This window comes from Schistocerca piceifrons, chromosome 4 (assembly GCF_021461385.2).
Source record: "Schistocerca piceifrons isolate TAMUIC-IGC-003096 chromosome 4, iqSchPice1.1, whole genome shotgun sequence".
NCBI classification, from domain to species: Eukaryota; Metazoa; Arthropoda; class Insecta; order Orthoptera; family Acrididae; genus Schistocerca; species Schistocerca piceifrons.
In genome coordinates this window covers 456,929,703-456,954,135 of record NC_060141.1, presented here as the reverse complement: position 1 = coordinate 456,954,135, position 24,433 = coordinate 456,929,703, and the positions used below count along the sequence as shown (strand labels likewise).

The 24,433-nt window shown below is 44.1% G+C and overlaps 1 protein-coding gene and 1 pseudogene across 1 annotated transcript in view; both read left to right on the top strand.

Moving 5' to 3' along the window:
* LOC124795910 (facilitated trehalose transporter Tret1-like) overlaps positions 1-24,433 on the top strand; it is a 479,061-nt gene that overhangs the window by 48,265 nt on the left and 406,363 nt on the right. The window lies entirely within an intron of this gene.
* LOC124796506 lies at positions 13,028-13,145 on the top strand (annotated as a pseudogene).

Sequence of the window (24,433 nt, the reverse complement as noted above, 5' to 3'; positions counted from 1 at the left end):
TACTGCATGGCTTCTTGGCTTCACTGGCGGATTGGCCGCCGTTGGATCCCCACACTGTGCGTTGCAATACTACTGCTCACGATAGAAACTTATGTCGCTTACATGTAGCTTTCATATATAATGCAAAAAAGACAAGTGAATGAGCTCGTAACGAGAGGAACCTCACAACATATGCGCGTAAATGTTTTGGCTTGTATCGGCAGCATTCATTTTACATCGAATGCGCATTCATGTACGGATGTAGAACTTCTCTTCGGTTCAGTACATTCAGCAACGAGGCTGGGGTAGTGAATTTAGGCAACCTGCACAACTCCGCGGACTCTTGTACGCAAAAAGGCCTTGTACGCAGACACTTATCTCAGTCTAAAATGTACTATTAGATCACCCGAGGGGACTCCAGCATTCACGAAAGTCCCCGGTTTTCTAGGGTCACCCATCACGGCTATTGAACATCAATGTTTAAATATGTTGCGCTTTTAGCTACACTAAAACATATCATTTGTTCGTATTTTCTTTAGCTCAGGACCCCTTACTATTGTCTGTGTAGCGGGAAATATTAGGCCGAAATATGTACGTTCTTGTGTTGCCTACATTTGTGATGAACTAGCGAGATGGTGATTGTTGAACGTTGCCTCTAGACAGTGACAGTAGATGAGGTAGCTAACACACGCCTGTGCGTTGGTGCTTGACTCGAAGGTAAGCTGGTTCGAATCCTGTTGGTGGATGAAATTTTCACTGCTCTTATTGGGCCGGGAAGGGAAAGAGAGTTAGTAGCGTAAAGTTTCTGATCACCAGTCTTAGCGCCAGTGTCCTGGAGTAAATTCCAGACCTCTTCGCAGTGTCTCATGAAGCGAGGGCATACGAAACTGTTGATGGCGATCCGTCCGCGGGTTAGGGACGTTAAGCTCGACGACTCCATTTGTGCTACTGGACAGGAGTAGGCTATGTGCGGGCACCGTGTTTGACCCTCTCCCTTCCCTTCATCCACAACAACACAAACCCAACACTACACTGTACAAGCAATCGTCACAATCACCCACACGACACAGATAAACACTTGACACTTCATAACCGATCACAGGAACGCAACGGCAAAGCATCTCCACTAGGACTTTGTCATGAGTGGCGGTGCAGGACTGCTGTATCTGCTCCCGCAAGGCGATTTCCGTGAACACGGGACTGTTTATTATTATTAGGCAATGCCGAGGGAGTTCGATTAGGAAATGACACTAGAAGTTTGCTGGCCATGGCCGAAATGGAGAGTATACGAGGGTCACTCCAAAAGAAATGCACACTATTTTTTTTTAAATTCATCTTTTATTCCACATGTTTGAAAGTTTTACAGTGTGTAGATACATCCTTTAGGAACAATATTTTCATTTCTCCACAAAATTTCCATCCCTCTCAACTGCCTTACGCCATCTTGGAACCAGCGCCTGTATACCCGCACGGTAAAATTCTGGACCAACCAGTTGGGGCCTCTGTTTGGCAGCGTGAACAAGGGAGTCATCATCTTCAAACCTTGATCCACTAAGAGAGTCTTTCAGTTTCCCAAAGAGATGATAGTCACATGGAGCCAGATCATGACTGTAAGGCGGGTGTTTTAGTGTTGTCCATTCGAGTTTTGTGATCAATTCCATGGTTTTTTGACTGACATGTGGCCGTGCATCGTCGTGCAACAGCAAAACATACGTTTTTGCCGATGTGGTCGAACACGACTCAGTCGAGCTTGAAGTTTCTTCAGTGTCGTCACATATGCATCAAAATTTATGGTGGTTCCACTTGGCATGATGTCCACAAGCAAGAGTCCATCGGAATCGAAAAACACCGTAGCCATAACTTTTCCAGTAGAAGGTGGGGTTTTGAATTTTTTTCTTGGGTGAATTTGTATGATGCCACTCCATTGATTGCCTCTTCGTCTCTGGTGAAAAATGATGAAGCCATGTTTCATCACCTGTCACAATTCTTCCAAGAAATTCATCTCCACCATTCTCGTACTGTTCCAAAAGTTCGCTGCATACCATTTTTCTTGTTTCTTTGTGAGCGACTGTCAACATCCTGGAAACCCACCTGGCACAAACCTTTTCTAACGCCAACACTTTCAGTATTCTGCAAACACTTCCTTCCCCTATCCCAACGTAGCGTTACAATTCGTTCACTGTGATGCATCTGTCAGCAGTCACCAATTCGTTAACACTCTGCACATTGCCTGGAGTGTGTGCAGTACGAGGCCTGCTGCTCCGAGGACAATCCTCAATATTGCCGTGTCCGCTTTTATCACGTAACCTGCTTGCCTGCCGACTAACTGTACTGCGATCGACAGCAGCATCTCCATACACCTTTTTCAACCTCTTTTGGATGTTTCCCACTGTCTGATTTTCACAGCACAGGTATTCTATGACAACACTTTGCTTCTGACGAACGTCAAGTGTAGCAGCCATCTTAAAGACATGCTGTGACGGCGCCACTCACGGGAACAGGTTGAACTAAGTTTGAAAACAAGCTGGAAGGATGTATCTACACACTGTAAAACTTTCACATAAGCAGAATGAAAACTGTATTTTTACAAAAATAGTGTGCATTTCTTTTGGAGTGACCCTTGTATAAAATGCAAACCGCTAACAGCAAGAATAGCGTTTTCGAGAAAGATAAATTTATTTACAGCGAATTTATACCGAAGTGTTAGAAAGTATTTTCTGTAGGCGATTATCTAGAATATAACTTTGTATGGAAGTGAAACGCGGACAATAAACGCTTCAGATAAGAAGAGCATAGAAGATTTTCAAAGTTGGTGATACTGAAAAGCGTCGAAAATATCAAACAATTGTCAATTGAGTAAATCTTGGTACGCATCTGACTATAGCGTGCAGGTTCAAATAACTATAGGTCCCAGGAATTATGCAGAAATGATGGCGGTTGCACAGGATAGACTAATCTGGGAAGCTGCATCAAACAGACCACAGCAGCAACAACAACAATGACAACAGCAGCAACAGAAAAAGAAGTCAGTGAGTTTCTAGCGCATTTGAAATTTACCGATAACATTCAAATGATCGTAATATTTGCTGGCGACTTTTAACGTGATTAGTCCGAACGAAGACACAAAGAATTTCAATTGGCGCTTACTTTGTCCCTGTCTCCTTCCCACAGTCTTCCAGCTGAAGCAGGCTAGTGCTTCTTCTGCTGCCCGCATCTACTGACAGGGTTGAATAAAGTGTGAGTGAGGATTAAGGTGACTGGGATGTGTGCATCTTATGATAAAGGGTATTAGCCCCTGTTACCTTACTGGTTTGCTCCAACTAGGGAAGGCCACCCAAGAAACACTTACCGAAATGCGATGCATTCATTACTAAACGGCTCAAGGTAGTAGGTAAATGGTAAAGAAATACAATTTATGGATATTAAAACGATAACTGGAACTATTCTCTTATGCCTCACAAGTCACCTCCGGATGGGTAAGTTCACCTAACTATCACTTGTCGCACTATCGTCTCCACAGTGAGATTTGTCAACGAAAGCATTGCGATCCTTGCTTCTGTTTATTATCGTTGTTTGCTGGAAGGACAAATGCCGAAAGCTCTTACACAGTACCAGAACTTCAACGTGGAAGCGTCTAACCCCGACGCTCTTCATTTTCATCGCCAGTGTCACTGCTTATAAAGAGAAGTCCATTATTAGCATTAGTGACGATTGAAACAAATGATGCACTCGTAATTCGGAGCTCAAGGTAGCTGGACCTTTCCGGAATCAGTTACAGCGAATGTCATAAACCAGACTCGACCTTCTTAAGACGATTGTAAAATGGACCCACATATTGAATGAGTAATGGGAACAAATAGCTGTTGCTAACGACCACTAACTACTTGACCACAAACTGCTGGCAAGACTTCTGAAATAAGCAGTACACGAAAGCAGAGTAGGTCAGGCCACATCATTTAAATATTTTTTGTCGTCAGTCTTCTGACTTGTTTGCAGCCCGTCACGACATCCTCTCTTCATCTCAGAGTAGCACTTGCATCTTAGATCCTCAATTTTTTATGGGTATATTACAATCTCTGTCTTCCTCTACAGGCTTTTGCCCTCTACAGCTCTCTCTTTCCTTATTTCTAAGACGTGCCCTGTCATTCTCTCTTCTTATTGTCAGTTTTTTCCATAGATTCCTTTCCACATCGATTCAGAGAAGAAGCTCCTCACTCTAATCAGTCTACCTAACCTAGAGAATCCTTATGTAGCATTACATCCCAAACGCTTCGGTCCTCACGTTTTTGGTCTTCCCACAGTCCACGTTTCAGTTCTATTGAATGCTCTACTCCAAATCTACACACTTAGAAATTTGTTACTCAAATTAAGGTATATATATGACACTAGCCCTTTTGGCCGGGAATGCCTTCTTTGTATATGCTAGTCACTTTTCATGTCTTTCTTGCTTCATCCGTCTAAAATTGTATTGCTTCCAAGATAGCAGAATTTCTTAACTTTACCTACTTCGTGGTCTCAAGTTTCGATATTATCACTAATTACATTTCCACTACTTCTCAATACTTTCGTCTTTTCTCGGTATACTGTCAATCCATATTCCGTGCTCAATAGGTTACATTCCGTTCAATATGTCCTGTAATACTTCCTCGGTTTCACTGAGGATGGCACTGTGATCGGTGAATCTTATCACTGATACTCCTTCACTCTAGAATGTAATCTGACCCTTGAACTTATTTATTTCCGTCATTACTTGTTCATTGCACAGATTCAACTATAGGGGAGAAAGACTGGCAACCCTGTGTTACATCGCTTCTAATCCGAGCACTTTGCCCTTGTTCTTACATCTTATTTTTCCCTCTTGTGTCTTGTGCATATTGAATATTACCTGTTTTCCCTTTAGCTTACGAATGTTTCAATGACAATTTCGAAAATCTTTCAACACTTTACAATTTTACGAACGCTTTTTCTAGGTCGAAAAATCGTACGAACGTATCTTGATTTTTCTCAAATCAGCCCAACGTTAGAAATGCCTCTTTGGAGTCTTTACTTTCCGAAAGTCGAACCGATCGTCACGCTAGAGATTCTTAATTTTCTTTGCCGGTGTTCCGCACAAGATCGCCACACACAAAATTTGTCACTCCCAGGAAATCGATACAAGCATAATTTAATACCGTGTAATTCCGCCCCTGCACTTACTAATTGTCTGGGATCGGTTAGGAAGTGAGTCCAGAAGGTTGTGCAGGTACGTCGCATCCAGGTTAAACCAGGATGATTTGATCGCACAAGTCCACCAAATTGCGGGGATGCTGAAGTCAGGTTTTGTCCGCTGTACCAAAGTTCCAACATCCCCCCCCCCCCCTCCTCCCCACGGATTTTCTGTGGGTTTCAAGGTAAGAGATTTTGCAGATCAGTCGAGATGTAATAGTGTCCAGCAAACCAGTCACATATTCTTCCAGTGTGATGCTGTCGGTTTTATGTGCATGTGTGAGCAATACCCTCTTTGCGAGGTGACAGACTCAAAATGTTTATTGCAAGCAGTTCCCGTCGCAATGTTCTATCGTTTACAGTGGGGATGGACCTTCTTTCATTGCCTACAGCATTCCTGTCGGTTTGGAAGCGATTTTGATCCACAAGCCACGAAACGCGTCTCCGGTCCATATCAGTCAGAATCTTTTTCCGACCACAACTCTGACGTCGTGTTTCGTGACCACATGTGCTACACCACTTACTGTAGACGCTTTGAACAGTCAGATGTGAAACACCAGTGAATCCGGCAACGTCACATACCATGTGGCAATGGGCACTGAAAATTTTCTTGTTATATTTCTAAAGTCGTGTCTGTAAGTGTCACGTTGATATCTGAGAAATGTCTAAAACTTATTTTGATATCGAAATGTGTAAATCTCGGTGCACAGCCACAGAAATTCGTGAAAATTTAATTCTGAACGGCAACAATTTGGAGATCACGCTACACAATGCGAAATCCAGACTAGATGGTACACAAGTCATTCGCCTGTGAAAAAGCCGTCCATTTTCTATGAAATTCACACATGCTACCTGACTGCAAAACAAATAACTCAGATTAAAATGTTCGCCTTGAATAACGCTAATCTTTAAATTTAGTCTTGCAAACAATCACTGTATCAGAACAGTTACTGCATTTACACAGCAAACGAATATAAAGATTCAGCGCATCTATGTCATCAAACTGCTTGAAAATTTAAAAGATAGCGCTCTACTGAAATCTTCTATTGGTATTAAGCCTGAGAACTGATACTGATATTTTCACAAAAACACTCTGACAATAGCTGTGCCTTAAGATGGACATAAACTTTGACGCTAATTAAATTTGTTAGTATACCTGTGCCCACGGAACGCTTGTTTGCTCTGCAACTTTTCACTATTAGGATTATTGATCTGACTGTCCAAAATCAAATTTCATTTGTCGTACTTGCGATGTGCAGTGCGAGATGGTATCATATCAATTTACATAAAAATGCTTCTCAGTACACAACTCGCAATGTGCATTGCGTGTATGCAAACACACTCATGAAAGTAAATGAAAACAGGGAACTAATTTTGACGACTGATAAATGAGAACAAGACTCCAAATTTCACTATGCTTCATTAAGTCATGACAACAATACATCTTTTTCATGAAGTTCCCACACCTAGACAAGTTAGCATTATATTTCATAATGACTTTCTCGTGTACAATTAAATTTGCTTGGCGTTTGTTTCAACTATAAGACAAAACCATATGTTGCATTATAAGATTTCTAGAGCAAACTTTAACCATACACAATGTTCTAACAATAAGAAACTACACAGTTACAAATATATATAAAAATCTGGATTACCTTAATAGTTGGTTTTATCATTCTTCCACTAATATAAATTCATCAATGTCTTTCATCAAAATATACCATTACAAAACCCCTTTTTAAATAATGCTGCCTCCACTACACGGCAGGCCAGCTTCTATCTTTTCAAATCAAGTACATAGCCAGACTGACTAACACACACTGCTACTACTCTCTAGATGAAGTATCATCTCTGACCAACATCTCTGGTCTCTTGCAAAGAACATAATACAAAAGAGGTTGAGTACATTATGAAATTCGCAACTTCATTCACATTTATGGTCAAAACCATCTGTAAATTGTCATGGTAAACTTGACAGTCCCCTTTCAGCTTCACTTGAATTTGAAACATGAAAAAGGATAACCTTACAGGAAAACAGATCCGATCTGTACGAATACGATACTATTGCGCTCACGGTAGTTGAACGTATCCGTACAAAATGGCGTATGTTTTAGGGAGCATCGTAGCATTCATTCGAGTTAGGAAAATACATTGGAAACCTAAATCAGGATGGTCAGACAGAAAACTGAGTCCCCTTCATTTCATTTCATTCGATAGCAATTTCCGCTGGGGGCCGTTTATAACAGAATGAGACGACTAAGCCAGATAGGCACATCTCACCACTCTGCTCAATCAGCACGTCTGCAAGAAAGAATATTGCGGGGAACTGGCTCAGCCACAGCTTAAGGTTTCGTTTCTAGAACGAATCTTCACTCTGCAACAGGATGTGGGCTGTTACTGGTTTCGAATCCCTGTCCGGCGCACGGATTTAATTAGCCAGGAAGCTCCAAAACTATGCTCACTTCGCTGCAGAATGACAGACTCATTCCGGAAGCTATCCTCGGTTGGGCAACCGGCGGTCCGTGACTGGTTTCAACCCGACCCGCGAAAGACATTCCTAGTGCAGAGAGCTAGGCGCCGCAGAATTTTGCAGCGGAAGTTTTTTAGACAGCTGCTGCAAAACGTCATAGATATACAAACAATGTTCACGACTCGTAAAAAAAGTAAACATTTGAAGATGGAGTGGACATAAATTGATTGTACTTTCAAAAACGCGTGTTTTGAGGTATAATTTGTAGGCAGGGTGCGTCGAGAAATGTATGCCAGTGTAAGGAGTGTGTCAAAACTGTCCACTACTTTGATTAAATATTACATTGAGTATCGAAAATAATATAGCCAACTTAGGGTTATTCTTCGCATTGTGCGATTCTCTGTGGAAATAAATAAGCACTCAGATATCGATAGTAACAATCTGAGGAAGAAACTTGGGAGCGCGATTCTGAGCATTGTTGTGAGACGAGGTCTGTCTGCGAGAGAAAAATTTCAGTGGAGTTAGTCGAGAGCTCGGAGGCAGAAGATGTGTCACACAACCCTCACGTCGTTGATGGCAGATGTTATCACACTCAAGGCCTGATTTCATTTATAAGTCCAGGAGAGATTTAGATGGCTTAACTATGCTTGAAGATGAATTTCAAGGTAAAATTCGCAAGCATAACGTAAAGGGCAATTGCAGGGTTAGGCTCGTGATTGTTAGTTCGAGTTTGCAATAATCCCATGTTGTGCTTGTCAATTAAAGAAGCCTCCTTATCGTCCAAATAAAAAAAATATTCGCCACATTGATTCATAAATATGCTGTGGTTATTGAAATTGAAAGAATATTTTGATCTGGCACTCAGCCATTATTGATACTTATAAGGTCATTGTCAGGCATTTCGCCATTATTAATACTTGTCAAACTATTATTGGTCATGATGATATCTGAAATTTTTAAATAGACTTAATTTGTGAAGTCCCTTCTTACAAGTTATTTAGTAGGACCCAAGCAAACTCCTTTTTATTAAATTCATTCTTAGTAACAATAAGCTTTAGCCGCTGTTGCTGCATGCTGCTGCGAATTTCTGTAAACCACTTGGAAAAAGGCAGTCATATAAAGAGGAGAGTGCAAAACTTGGGCCAAGACAGAGACACTGACTCACCACAACACGTCATGTACTCTAATCCAGTAAATTCCGTTGCAGAAGCAAGATTCTGTATCACTTGTAAATTCTTATTCAAATACGCAGATTGCTTATCCAAATGTTAGTTTAATTTCTTTTTATTTAACCATCTGTTGAGGACTTAAATGGCAATGAAACTAGCACTCGTACAAATAGCACGCAGTTATATTCAGGTTAGATTCCGATTATTGATAGCTGAGATTGCTTATCGAGTCCAGTTCCACAGACAAAAATAGACTTTATTTGTTGTAGCTACGTTACAACAAACGTATCAGTGTAAGACGTTATGGTCGAATTTGACTTTAACAATGATTTACTAATAAAACCCACAATTTCGCTTTCAGCCGCGTAGTCATTTTGAAGTGTTACGGAACTTGTGCGCCGGCCGGAGGGGCCGAGCGGTTCTAAGCGCTTCAGTCTGGAACCGCGCGACCGCTACGGTCGCAGGTTCGAATCCTGCCTCGGGCATGGATGTGTGTGATGTCCTTAGGTTAATTAGGTTTAATTAGTTTAAAGTTCTAGGCGACTGATGACCTGAGAAGTTAAGTCGCATAGTGCTCAGCGCCATTTGCACCATTTTTGTTATGTCCCATAGTGCTCAGAGCCATATGAACCATTTGAAACTTGTGCTTCAGCACAAAACTTTTAAAAATATCTGACATATATGTACACTGCCCGACAAAAAAATGGTGCACCTAGAAGGGAAAGAAGAAACGAAATTAAACCTTAGTAATGAGAAGGTAGGTGATGTTACTGCAGTGATTACAAAGTCGTGTCAAACTTACAAAGGACCCGGTATTAAAAGGCCACTTGTATTGTATTGTATGTTAACCGGGGACCTAGAAACGACGGAGAGGCTCCGTCTCCGTCTACGCCGCAGCCGCAGTGGTCCACAACCCCACGACGACTACCACAGTCTACTTCACCCCTCCGCCGCCCCACTCCGAACCCAGGGTTATTGTGCGGTTTGGCCCCCGGTGCCCCCCCCCCCCCCCCCCCCCCCCCGGGGAACGTCTCACACCAGACGAGTGTAACCCCTATGTTTGCGTGGTAGAGTAATGGTGATGTACGCGTACTGTGAGAACTTGTTTGCGCAGGAATCGGCGACATAGTGTAACTGAGGCGGAATGAGGGGAACCAGCCCGCATTCGCCGAGGCAGATGGAAAACCGCCTAAAAACCATCCACAGACTGGCCTGTTCGCCGGACCTCGACACAAATCCGCCGGGCGGATTCGTGCCGGGGACCAGGCGCTCCTTTCCGCCCGGAAAGCCGTGCGTTAGACCGCACGGCCAATCGGGCGGAGAAGGTCACTTAGCAGTACGATGTTGCAATTCCTCTGCACTAGAACCATGCAGTGATTCGGTTGGGAATGGTGTCATAAAGCCATTCTATCCTCTCCTGACGCAAACTGTTGTTACTGTCCTGCGTATCCTAGATAATGAGACTGAGTTGACGTCTGAACCGGTTCCACACATGTCCTATGGGGAAAGATCCGGGATCTTGCAGGCCACGGAAGAACCTCAAAGTTGCACAGATACTTCATGGAGAATCGTACCATGTGTGGAAAAAGATTGTTCCACTGAAAAACGGCTGCGCGATACTGTCGCTTGAGTGGTAGCTCATGTGGACGCACGATGTCTGTGACGTACCGTTGTGCCATCAGACTCCCCTCAACCACAACCAGCCGTGACCTGAAGCCGCTCCCAACACGGTGGCACCAGAAGAACAACCGCTGCGCCTCTCCAAACCCCTGGAAGAATGGGGCCTCTAACCATATCACCGCCATACTCACCGATGATGGTCATCTAATGTAGTGCAGAACCGCGATTCACCTCTGAATACAATGCGACGCTCTTCGTCAGCAGCCCACGCTCCCAGGCCGCGGCACCGGTCGAAAAGCAGCCGTTTGTGTTGTGGTGTTAACGGCAGCCTACGCATGGGGTGTTAATATCCTAATCCAGCTGCTGCTAGGCTCCGACCAGTGGTGTGAGATGACACAGAATATTGTAAGGAGTCCATTACTTGGTCTCGGATGGAACACAAATGAGAAGTTACGATGTGCCTGGCGCACAATACGGCGATTCCCCCTTGTAGTGGTCAGCCTGTCCTCATGTTCCCATATAGTCTAAAATGATATGTGAAAGCCACATTAGTCCGAATTCTGCGTGATTCGATCACCGGCCACATGTATATCTGCGATGGGGTCCCTTTCAAACTCTGTCAAGCGCTGATAACGGTCTCACTCATCTGACGCTATTCACGCCTCTTATATACCCTACCAGGCCTGGTAACAACACTAAACATGGACAACAATAATGCACTCTGGTGGTCGTCCGCTTCTCACAGACAACTGCAACTCAAATCATTTACATACCCTCCGATGCTGTGTATTATTGACACTGACATCTTGTCAGGCAATGCATGTCATCATCACGTCCATAGGCTGAATGATTAACATAGTTGTCGTCTTTTACGTAAGTAATATTAAACCATTCGTTAATGTCTACACTGCCGAAATTGCAGTAGTGAATTCTATGTGTAAATAGGTTTTTATCCTGTGATGGGTGACCATGTCTTTTAAAAAAAGCAAGTTCCGGATCTGGCACCGACAGTTTCAAAAACGTCCACACTCCACTCAAAATACGCTGATGGGGAAGAACATCACAACATCATGAAGGAGCTGTGCGACATAAACAAAAGGTCGTGGGCCTGTTTCTACATCTGGAAGGATGATGTCTATTAAGATATCGCGTTATTCGCCTAAGAGTGGCGCTAATAGCGCCACTATGAGGATGCAAATTAGGTTTGCTTCAAATACACACTGTAACGGTCGTGAGTGTTAGTTAACTTTGAGATTGGACGTGGAGAGCTGACGTTAGTCAAGAACGCCTTCAGGGCGACAAAGACGTCGTTACCAACACCACACTGCGTCTTAACTAGGTCATGTAATAGGGTCACGTGAAGATGGATGTTCCTTCGGCACTCCAAAAAGACTTGGCAGGAAAACTGCCACTGTACGTGGTACGTGGTTACTGGCAGCAGTGGTCACGAGAACGCACACTCGCAAGAAGACCGGGCTCCGGACGGCCACGTGGCATTACTGAGAGGGAAGACCATTGTGTTCGATGTATATTTCTGGCGCATCGTATTACGTCTGCAGCAGCAATTTGAGCAGCAGTTGGCATCACCGTGACTCAACAAACTGTTACCAATCGGTTACTTCGGACAGCTCCGAGCCAGATGCTCTGTAGCTTGCATTCCACTACCGCCATTTGTACTTCAGTGGTATCAAGCGAGAGCTCTTTGGAGGGCAGAGTGGAGGTCTGTTCTGTTTTCTGATGAAAGCAGGTTCTGCATCGGTACCAATGATGGCCGTGCGTTGATTAGAACGAGGCTAGTTACGGGCCTGCAACCAAACTACCTGCGTGCTAGACACACTGGTTCAAATGGCTTTGAGCACTATGTGACTTAACATCGGAGATCATCAGTCCTCTAGAACTTAGAACTATTTATACCTAACTAACCTAAGGACATCACACACATCCATGCCCGAGGCAGGATTCGAACCTGCGACAGTGGCGGTCGCGCGGCATAGACACACTGGACCTGCACTTGGTGACATGGTGCGGGGTGCAATTTTATATGACAGCAGAAGCCCTCTCGTAGTTATCCCACACAGCCTCACTGTAAATTTGTACATTAGCCTGGTGATTCGACCTGTGGTGCTGCCATTTATGAGTAGCGTTCCGGCGGGTATTTTCGAACAGGATAACACGCTCGTTCACATACCGCTGTCGTAACCCAACATGCTCTACAGACTGTCCATGTCTATCCTTGGCCTGCTCGATCACCAGACCTGTTTCAAGTGAGCACATGTGGGATAATGTCGGACAATGACTCCAGTGTCATCCACAAACAGCATTCACCGTCCCTGTACTGACCGACCAAGTGCAACAGGCATGGAACTCCATCCCACAAACTGACGACCGGTACCTGTACAACAAAATGCATGCACTTTTACATGCTTACATTCAACATTCTGGCAGCTACATCCCCTATTAATGTACCATTTGAAAAATGGCTAATCTGGCGGTTACATTAACCCGTGTTCTTGCAATGTTAATCACTTGCATATGTTACCTTGACAAATGTACTGAAGAAATATAGCTACTCTAATTATTTTTTGGCAACAGCCTTACCGCAGTGGATACATCGGTTCCCGTCAAATCACCGAAGTTAAGCGCTGTCGGGCGTGGCCGGCACTTGGATGGGTGACCCTCCAGGCCGCCATGCGCTGTTGCTATTTTTCGGGGTGCACTTAGCCGCGTGATGCCAACTGAGGAGCTACTCGACCGAATAGTAGCGGCTCCGGTCAAATAAAACCATCATAACGACCGGGAGTGCGGTGTGCTGATCACACGCCCCTCTATCCGCATCCTCAGCTGAGGATGACACGGCGGTCGGACGGTCCTGATGGGCCACTTGTAGCATGAAGACGGAGTGCTTTAATTATTTTTTGATGTTGTGAGTTGTTTTCGTAAGTATATGACGTAAGTCATTTTTCATTTCAGATGTTCAGTATGTCAAGTTTCTCTACGTCACAACTTGACGCAAATGGAAATGGTTCCAATAAATCTGATATGTATTGTCCAAGGAAGCACTACCGATCACTCAACGATGTTATTTTGATACTTTGTCAGCTGTGGGAGATATCAGAAAAGAACTATTGAACTGATGAAAAATGTAGCGTTTGCACTGCAGTAGTCACGAAATGCGTAACTGCCAGCAGTCCATAGGTCGTGGGTGGAAAACTGGAAGCACGCGTAGAGGGAGCCGTGGCCAGGGCAGGGCGGCAGCGGCGTTTTTTCCCACGACAAGGACGTTTACTGCGACAATAGCGGCCGCAGCGGCGATTCCATCGTCCAAAAGCGCGCCCACCAGATTGCCGCGTACACAATGGACACAGGATGTGAACAGCGCGGCACGAGGCCGGCTCGCACGCTCACTGCGGGTCTGCGGGACGCCGGCAGAGGCCAGCGGCCCCGCAGGGAGGAACACGGAAGAGGCTCGGGCCTCGCTAAAGCCCGTCTCACACGGAGCAAGGTTCGCTGTAAGTTTCCTTGCTGGCTCGCGCGGGGGCTACCTTGCGGGCTCCGTCGTCTGCTAGCGGGCTACCTTGCTGGGAACCTTGTAAGATTTCCAGGATAGGTCCAGTGCTATTTTTCTTGCAAGGTTCCCTGCGTGCTACCTGCGTTGGCCAATCATGAGGCGTTTCGTTTGTGACGTCAGACGCGGAAAGCTTGGGCGGGAAGCCTTTGTTGATAGTTGCTTTTCTGCTGTTGTGAGGTGCGGTAGGAAGTTCTTATAATTATTAAATAACGGCACCGCAGTGGCCCAAGGAAGCGATTGAAACATTGATATGTACTTATAGGGAAGAACAGTGTCTGTACTTCGTGAAAAGCGCAAACTATTATAATAAACACTTGCGTGCAGAGACACTCGAAAGAGTTGCAAATACTAATACATCCATTCGTATGAAATTTGCAAAGGATGTACGATCTTCTATCCTATAAAATAAAGTCGTATATAACAGTCATTATTGGTATATTTATTAAATCAAACAGTAATGAAATGGTGATACTTTTCAAACAAAAGTAGGTGTTATGCGAATTAACCTCAACTCTTTATGAAGCATGGAGAGCACACCTTTTTCCAGCGTTTCTCCTCTTAATACAGTTTTTCGTCCATTCTTTCTTTCTTCTTCTCTCATTAGCATGCATTTCTGCATCGTTTAGCACCAAAGCAGCTAATAACGCCAGTTTGCTCTGAACATCTGTACCTGAAGCAGCCATCTTCGTTCGATACAACATGCAGCCGATCACAACACAACTAGCTGCCGATCTTGCACCGTGGGAGAGCTTCGGCATGGAAGATAGCCGGCTCCTTCCCTGCAAGCCGGCAGGCATGCACGCCATCTCGCCAACTTGCGGCGAACCTTGCTCCGTGTGAGACGGGCTTAAGAACTGGAGGCTGTGCACCGAGAGCTGTCTTGCCGGAGATAACCTCGGGTTCCCTGTCGATCTGGTCCCTACTACCTGCAGGACTAGAGATGTGCAGCCCCACACACATTCTGAGCGTCATGAAAAGTTCTATTACACTTTAATGTAGAGAAACGACGCACCACGAAGGAATTACCCGAGTGGGACAGAAATCGGACATGACGTACATGTGCAGACAAACTGTTACAGCTTCAGGAAATCTGGATGATTTATTCAAGAGAAAGAGCTTCACAAATTTGAGCAAATCAAAAACGCGATTGTCTACTTCTGGTCCTTATTCAAGCAGTTATTCGGCTTGCCACTGATTTATAAAGTTGTTGGACGTCCTCCTGAGCGATAACGTGCCAAATTCTGTCCAACTGGGGCATCAGGTCAGAGATAGGAGATACAAATATAAAAAGACTGGCATATTTTGCTTATTTCCATTCCATTATGTCATATGGTATATTTTGGGGTAACTCCACAAACTGAGAAAAATTTCTTAGAGTACAGAAGCGTATAATAAGAGTAATGTGTAGTGTAAATCCTAATCATGTCGAAACCTATTCAAAGAATTGGGCATACTAACCACAGATTCTCAGTATATTTATCCTGAATGAAGTTTGTTGTAAATAATACCTCTCTTTTTCCAACTAACTGCTTAGTACACAGTATCAATACTAGGAATAAGAACAATATACATAAAGATTTAAAATCACTTACTCTTGCCCAGAAAGGAGTCCTGTATTCAGCAACGCATATTTTCAATAAGTTACCAACAACCATTAAGAGTTTAGTTTCAGATAAGGCACAATTTAAACATAATTTGAAAGAATTTTTGGTGGTCAGTTCCTTCTATTCCATCCCATTTCTCAACAAGTGCAGTAGACCATTTTAATGAAAATTTGGTATACACTACTGGCCATTAAAATTGCTACACCAAGAAGAAATGCAGATGATAAACGGGTGTTCGTTGGACAAATATATTATACTAGAACTGACATGTGACTACATTTTCACGAAATTTTGGTGCATAGATCCTGAGAAATCAGTACCCAGAACAACCACCTCTGGCCGTAATAAGGCCTTATACGCATGAGCATTGAGTCAAACAGAGCTTGGATGGCGTGTACAGGTACAGCTGCCCACGCAGCTTCAACACGATACCACAGTTCATCAAGAGTAGTGACTGGTGTATTGTTACGAGCCAGTAGCTCGGCCACCATTGACCAGACGTTTTCAGTTGGTGAGAGATCTGGAGAATGTGCTGGTCAGGGCTGTAGTCGAACGTTTTCTGTATCCAGGAAGGCCTGTACAGGACCTGCAACATGCGGTCGTGCATTATCCTGCTGAAATGTAGGGTTTCGCAGGGATCGAATGAAGGGTAGAGCCACGGGTCGTAACACATATGAAATGTAACGTCCACTGTTCAAAACACCGTCAATGTGAAGAAGAGGTGACCGAGACGTGTAACCAATGGCACCCCATACCATCACGCCGGGTGATACGCCAGTATGGCGATGACGAATACACGCTTCCAATGTGCGTTCACCGCTATGTCGCCAAACACGGATGCGACCATCATGATGCTGTAAACAGAACCTGCATTCATCCGAAACATGACGTTTTGCCATTCGTGCACCCAGGTTCGTCGTGGAGTACACCTTCACAGGCGCTCCGGTCTGTGATGCAGCATCAAGAGTAATCGCAACCATGGTCTCCGAGCTGATAGTCCATGCTGCTGCAAACGTCGTCAAAATGTTCGTGCAGATGGTTGTTATCTTGCGAACGTCCCGATCTGTTAACTCTGGGATCGAGACGTGGCTGCACGATCCGTTACAGCCATGCGGATAAGGTGCCTGTCATCTCGACTGCTAGTGATACGATGCCGTTGGGATCCAGCACGGCGTTCCGTATTACCCTCCTGAACCCACCGATTCCATATTCTGCTAACAGTCATTGGATCTCGACCAACGCGAGCAGCAATGTCGCGATGCGATAAACCGCAATCTCGATAGGCTATAATCCGACGTTTATCAAAGTCGGAAACATGATGGTATGCATTTGTCCTCCTTACACGAGGCACACAGCAACGTTTCACCAGGCAACGCCGGTCAACTGCTGTTTGTGTATGCTCTGAATGCTCTGGAAAGCTAATCATTTGCATATCACAGCATCTTCTTCCTGCCGGTTAAATTTCGCTTCTGTAGCACGTCATCTTCGTGGTGTAGGAATTTTAATGACCAGTAGTGTACTTTAATTTTTTACAATACTTGGTTGTAACAGCCAAGTAACTACTTACTGTGTGAATGATGGATTTTAGTCTGTAAATTGTGGAAGTTTAATTTTAAATCTTGTAAATAATTTGACTTTTCCCAACTGAGGATCACTGAAATGAATAATTTACTTTAATTTTTGACAATACTTTGTTGTAATAGCCAAGTAACTAGCTACTGTGTTAATGATGGCTTTAATGAAACCAGATGTAAGTATTAAACCTGTATATATTAGAAGTTTAATTTTGATTCATGCACATAGTTTTACTGTTTATTGACTGAGGATCATTAAAATTAATGAAACTCAGGTTTTTCTAATTACATTTTTGTAATGTGTTTATCTGACATGTTCCACATCCAGGAGGGTCCCATCTTTTGTGAGTCTATGGAATGAATAATTAATCTAATCTAATCTAAAAATCCCGAGCTCGTTGGATATTCCTGCCTATAATGCTCCAAACGTTCTCAGTTGGGGAGGGATGCGGTGACATTACTGGCCAAGATAGGTTTTGGCAAGAGGGAAGACAAACAGTAGAAACTCTTGCCGTGTGTGGGAAGGCATTATTTTGCTGAAATGTAAGCCCAGGATGACTTGCCATGAAGGGCGTAGAATATCGTCGGCTACCATTGTGCTGTAAGGACGCTGCCGATTATAACCAAAGAGATTCTGCTATGAAATGACCATAACTCCTGGTTGTCGGGACACATGGCTGGCGAAAGTCAGGTTGGTATCCCACCCGCCATCTGGGGCGTCTCCAGACATGTCATCGCTGCTCATCGAGGCTAAATTCGAAGCGGGACTCATCACTGGAGACAATTCTACTTCATTCAACGAGATTCCAGGCCGAAGACGTGTCTGAAGACGCTTCGGACACAGGTGGATACCAACCCGACGTTTGTCCGCCATACGGCCCGACAACTAGGAATAGCTGATGTTTTGGAGTGCCATATCATTTTATACCTGTACCCCTTTGGTCGTCATCCGGTGCGTCGGCGATATTCTAGGCCCCATTTTGTTGCCCTTCATGGACAAGTTATGACAGGCTTACCTCTCAGCAAGATAATTCCCGGCCGCATACGGCAAGATTTTTTACAGCTTGTCTTCGTGCTTGTCAAACTCTACCTTGTCCTGTAAGGTCGGCGAATCTCTCCCCATCTAGAAGGTTTGGAGCATTATGGGCAGGCCCCTCCGACCATCTTGGCATTTTGACGATGTAACGCGCCAGTTAGACAGAATTTGGCATGACATCCCTCAGGAGGACATTTAAAACCTGTATCAAGCAATGCCAAGCCTAATAATTACTTGCATGAAGGCAAGAGGTGGCCCACTGCGTTATTGACTTGTTCAATTTGTAAAGCTCTTTCTCTTGAATAAATCATCAATTTTTTTTCTGAAATGGTGATCATTTGTTTGCCTGTACATACAAATCATAACAACCGATTTCCGTCCCATTATGGTGCGTAGTCCTCTTGTCTTAGCGTTTATTAGCTGGACACATACAAGAGGATTTTAGCGACGGGCCACGAATCTTTCCGACGGCTTCTGCAAAATTCACAGGCAAATTGCTAATACGTCCCCTGCAGACACGCATATGTCTGAAGGACATTACGCGGTACTATGCAGACACTGTAAAATACACACACTGAAAAACTGTATTACGTGCCTAGACGGGCTGCAGCAACGCTAGTAAATTCTCTCCCGGTGCGGGAATCACAAAAAATATGGAGGTTCGGATTGGTCCTGGAGGCGTGAGCGGATAGCCGAAGTCGTTAAGGCGAGCGCTCACGTTAAGCGGGAAATCCAGGTTCGAGTCCCGGGGCGGCAGAAATTTTCATGTGTCACCAATACACTGTGCAACAGAGTTAAAGAGTCACTTTTTCGAAACCCACTAATTGCCTCGCGTCGCGACGCTCAAGCCTGAAACGTGGCTTCCTATGTAATGGGCAAAAACTTGGTGCCCTCCGACGTTACTCTCTTTTGTGTGTCCATCCTTTTAGCAGGAGGTCTCTGGGACGACGGCCGTTTACTATCGTGACAAAAAATAAAAACACCTACAGCCGTCCTTATGATTTTATTTTATTTTGTCGCTACCAGTTGGCAGTTGATGGTTGGAGTGCTGACACATTACCTGCGTATTCAGTAATGCTGGCAAGTGATGGGTTATGCATGGGGATCATATCACCCCGTATCGCATCAAAACAGCCTGAAAATGACGCAATGAAGCGTTGAAACTGGTAGCGACGAAACAAAATCAAATCAAATCATAAGCGCGGCTATAGGTGTTTTCATTTTTTGTCACGGCGTCACTCTCGGCTCCGCGACGCTAAAAACAGCAAGTTGTGGACACATGCATAAAGAAAAGGCCACAGCTCAGAAGTTGATGTGAGATGGAGGGTGCGTTAGTGATGTCACATTGACACCAAATTTCACCGCAATAGTGTTGAATGCCAGTGTGGCATTCTTTTGGCGTCTCTGCGATGGAAGTCAGAACTGCGACATTCAGCGTTGAAAGTACGCGGCTTTCTTATGGGTGACCGAGAAAAACATTTCAAACAGACCGACGCTCGGAAGCGACAAGAAAAGGCCTCAAGGGGTATCATAAATAGTGTCACTCAAACCATCCCTTACCTTGGGGCGTAGGTTCCGACACATTTCTATGTCGAAAACGACAGTTCACACTGCGTTAATTAACAGGAAGATGTACTTGACAACCTTTGATACTGCCGACAGTCCTGGACATTTCAACCCGTCTCTAAGACCATTATAGGACTGCATCACGATTGAACGTGATCGCACCTCTCTGGAGTGCAGCGAGACCGCAATTTTTGCTCCCACGCACAGGTTGTAATCATTAGGGACCGTTTCAAAACAATTCGACGGAATTTGAAGATGATCCGAAGTATCAAAGGACACTTATACTTGTTTCAACGCTTCACGTTCAATGTGGATGTAGCCCTAGAGTGTACTTAGAGAAGGGTTGAAATGTCCGAGGGTGTCAGCTGTGTCAAAGGTTGTCAAGAACATCTTTCTGTTGCTCATTGCGTAGCGGATTGTCGTTTTCGACCGCGAAATTGTGTGAATCAACGCCCAAAGGGAATATGTCGTTTGATTGACGCCCTCAATGCCACCAGCTGCAGCCTTTCCGTGTAAATTCTGGGCATTGCCCTGTCTGAATTGGTTTCTTCGGCCACCCATAGAGAACCCGCGATTTCAGTGCTGGCTGTTACGGCTCTAAACTCCATTGCAGAGACGTCAAAAGACGGATTTAAATGTGGGTAAGACCTTCTCATCGTGCTACACGTCCACGGTGGCTTTGGGCAGAACTGTTTTGAAATTTGGTACCCATCATCACTGGCCCATCTTACTTCTCACATAAACTCTGAGCAGTGGCCTTTTTTTCGCATGTGTCCACACTTTGTTGTTTGAAACGTCGCCGAACCAAAGGGCGGCGTCGCCGGGCGCCACGCTTTCGTGTCATTAAAGATGAAGCCAAATTTTAAACTTATGCGTCGCAAAAGGAGACAATCGCGGGGCATAGAAAAAATGATCCTTTAATTTTGTTGCGCAGTGTAAATTGTACAGGTGATGTCTTATCGTATTCGCAAATTGCGAGTACATCTCTTCTATTTCAAACAGCCCTAGATAGTTTGCAGTGTCTGCATGGTACTATACAGACACTGAAAAATACAGACATTGCGAAACTGTAAAATAAATCTGGCCCAGAAACAATTTCATGAACCTTAAGATACGCAACCCAACTTACATTATCTATACGCAGGTTAGGTGACGTAAGTTGGGTTGCCTGTCTTAAAGTTCATACTTTCTGGAACTAGTTTCTCAATTCCGTATATGGACGATAAACAGTACAGACAAGAAGAGAACTGAAACTTTCGAAGTGTGGTTCCACAGAAGAATGCTGAAGATTCGCTGGGTAGATCGAATACCTAAAGAATTTATGGCACAACTGAAAGAAAGGATCAGTTGATGGGACACAGCTGGGGGTCAAGGAACAGTTTATTTCGTTAAGGAGGAAGTGTGTGGGTAAAAAATTGTAGAGGGAAATGAAGACTTGATAGCAGCAAACAGGTTCGAAAACACATACGTTGCAAAGGAGATGAAGGGTCTTACACAGGATCAAATGGTTCAAATGGCTCTGAGCGCTATGGGACTTAACATCTGAGGTCATCAGTCCCCTAGACCTAGACCTACTTAAACCTAACTAACCTAAGGACATCAACACATCCATGCCCGAGGCAGGATTCGAACCTGAGATTGTAGCAACAGCTCGGTTCCGGACTGAAGCGCCTAGAACCGTTCGGCCACAACGGCCGGCCCTTGCATAGGAAAGATTGCTGTGGAGAGGTGCGTAAATCAAGTCTTCACACTCAAGAGAATGACAAAAACATTCTGATATCAGTCGACATTTGTTTTTGAAGAAAGCTTTCTTCGTCTGTTCTATTCTACTTCTCATATCTTCCTTTGTTCCGCCGTATTGCGTAATCTTGCCTCCTAGATAGAACTGTTTCATTTTGTTTTAGAGTGACGTTTTCATTACTTCTGTCTTTGCTTTGTTGAAGAGGAATGGACATATCTCAAAAGGACAATCACAGAAGTTGGAAAGAAAAACACAGGTACGAAAAAGGTAGCTGCGAAGAACCATAGGCAACAGAAGAAATACTTCAGTTGATCCATGAAAGAAGGAAGCACACAAATGTTCAGGGAAATTCAGGAGTACAAAAAATGGCTCTGAGCACTATGAGACTTAACATCTGAGGTCGTAAGTCCCCTAGAACTTAGACCTACTTAAACCTATCTAACCTAAGGACATCACACACATCCACGCTCCAGGCAGGATTCGAACCTGCGACCGTAGCGGTCGCGCGGTTCCGGACTGAAACGCCCAGAACCGCTGGGCAACAACGGCCGGCTCGGGAAACAGCTGCATGAAACAGCTGCATGAAAAAGTGAAGAAATCGAAAAAGAAATGATTGTCGGAAGTACTGACTCAGCTTGTAGGAAAGTCAATACAACCTTCGGTGAAATTAAAAGCAAGGGTGGTAACATTAAGGGTGCAACGGGAATCCCACTTTTAAATGCAGAGCAGACAGCGGATAGGTGGAAAGAGAACACTGAAGGCCACTATGAAGGGGAAGCTTTGTCTGACGTGATAGAAGAAGAAACAGTAGTAGATTTCGAAGAGATGGGGGATCCAGTATCAGGACAAGAATTTGAAAGAGCTTTGGAGGACTTAAGATCAAATAAGGCAGAATGGATCGGTAAAATTCCAACAGAATTTATAAAATCGTAAGGGGAAGTGGTAACAAAACGACTATTCACGTTGGTGTGTAGAATGTATGAGTCTGGCAATATACCTGAGTTTAGGAAAAATATCATCCACACAATTCCGAAGACTGGAAGAGCTGAAAAGTGCGAGAATTATCGTGCAATCAGCTTAACAGCTCATGCATCCGACTTGATGACAAGAATGATATGCAGAAGAAAAGAAAAGAAAACTGAGGATGTGTTAGATGACGATAAGTTTGGCTTTAGGAAAGGTAAAGGCACCAGAGAGGCAATTCTGACGTTGCAGTTGGTAATGGAAGCAAGACTAAAGAAAATTCGAGACACGTTCATAGGTTTTGTCAACCTAAAAAGAGTTCGACAATGTAAAACGATGCGAGATGTTCGGAATTCTGAGAAAATTAGGGTTAACCTATAGGGAGAGACGGATAATATACAGTATGTACAAGAGCTAAGAGGGAATAATAAGAGCGGAAGACCAAGAACCAAGAGCTCGGATTAAAAAGGGTGTGAGGCAGTAATGTAGTCTTTCGCCCCTGTTCAATCCGTATTTCGAAGAAGCACTGATGGAAATAAAAGAAAGATTCTGGAGTGGTATTAAAATCCACGATGAAAGGATGTCATCCCCGACCACATTGCTATCCTGAGCGAAAGTGAAGAAGAATTACAGGATCTGCTGAAAGGAATGAACAGCCTAACGAGTACAGAATATGCATTGAGAGTAAATCGAAGAAAGACAAAGTAACGAGAAGTAGCAGAAATCAGAAGAGCGAGAAACATAACATCAGGATTGATGGTAACGCAGTAGATGAAGTTAAGGAATTCTGCTACCTAGGCAGCAAAATAACTAATGACGAACGGAGCAAGGAGGACATCGAAAGCAGACTATCCCTGGCAAAAAGGGCATTCCTGGTCAAGTTAAGTCTACCAGTATCAAACATATGTCATGATTTGAGGATGAAATTTCTGAGAATGTTTGGAGCACAGCACTGTATGGTAGTGAGACATGGGCTATGGGGAAACCGGCAGACAAGAGAGTCGAAGCATTTGAGATGTGGTGTTACAGACGAATGTTGAAAATTAGGTGGACTGATAAGGTAAGGGATGAGGAGGTTCTGCGCAGAATCAGAGAGAAAGGAATACGTGGAGAACACTGACAAGAAGAAGGGACAGTATGATAGGACATCTGTTAAGACATCATTGTACTGGAGGGAACTGTATAGGGTAAAAACTCTACAGGAAGACAGAGAAATACATCCAGAAAATAACTGAGGACGTAGGTTGCAAGTGTTACTCTGAGATGAAGAGGTTAGCACAGAGAGGAATTCGTGGCGGGCCGCATCAAACAAAAAGACTGATGACTAAATTAAGTAAAATTTAAAAAAAACTGAACTCTGTGGAATGTGTGCAGGCCATTTCTTTCAACGGGTCGTGTAAGTGCACCTTACCCCAGGCCCCATGGGTTATGTCACCTGCGGACCTCAGTATCCTGGAACTTAGTCGGTGTGGCGTTCGACGCCACTGCCGCGCCTGTTACTGGGAACCTTGAAGTCACGTCTGTAGCGGACCATATCACAGTAGACTGATAACACATACTCATTCCGGGAGTTTTTGAACTAATACTGTGTGTTTAAACACAAATGAATATCGGGGTTTTAAGGCGTTGTAGCATTTATTACATTCATCTCACAATTACAAATAACTCATCGAATGAAAGAGCAACTTAAATAGTTTTGTATATGTATCTGTCCGAATGCGTTTGCGCTGTTTCCTGTGTCTTCGGTTAGAAAGCGCTAATATAAACTTTTCAAACGAAATGTTGTTGCGTAACGATGAAGATTTTCTGGATCGTGTCATCTTCAGTGATGAATCGACATACCAAAGTGGAAATGTGAGCACAGATAACGTGCGCATGTGGGGGCCAGCAAAACCCCAAATGACGGCACAGCTGGGACGAGATTTCCCTGAATTGAAT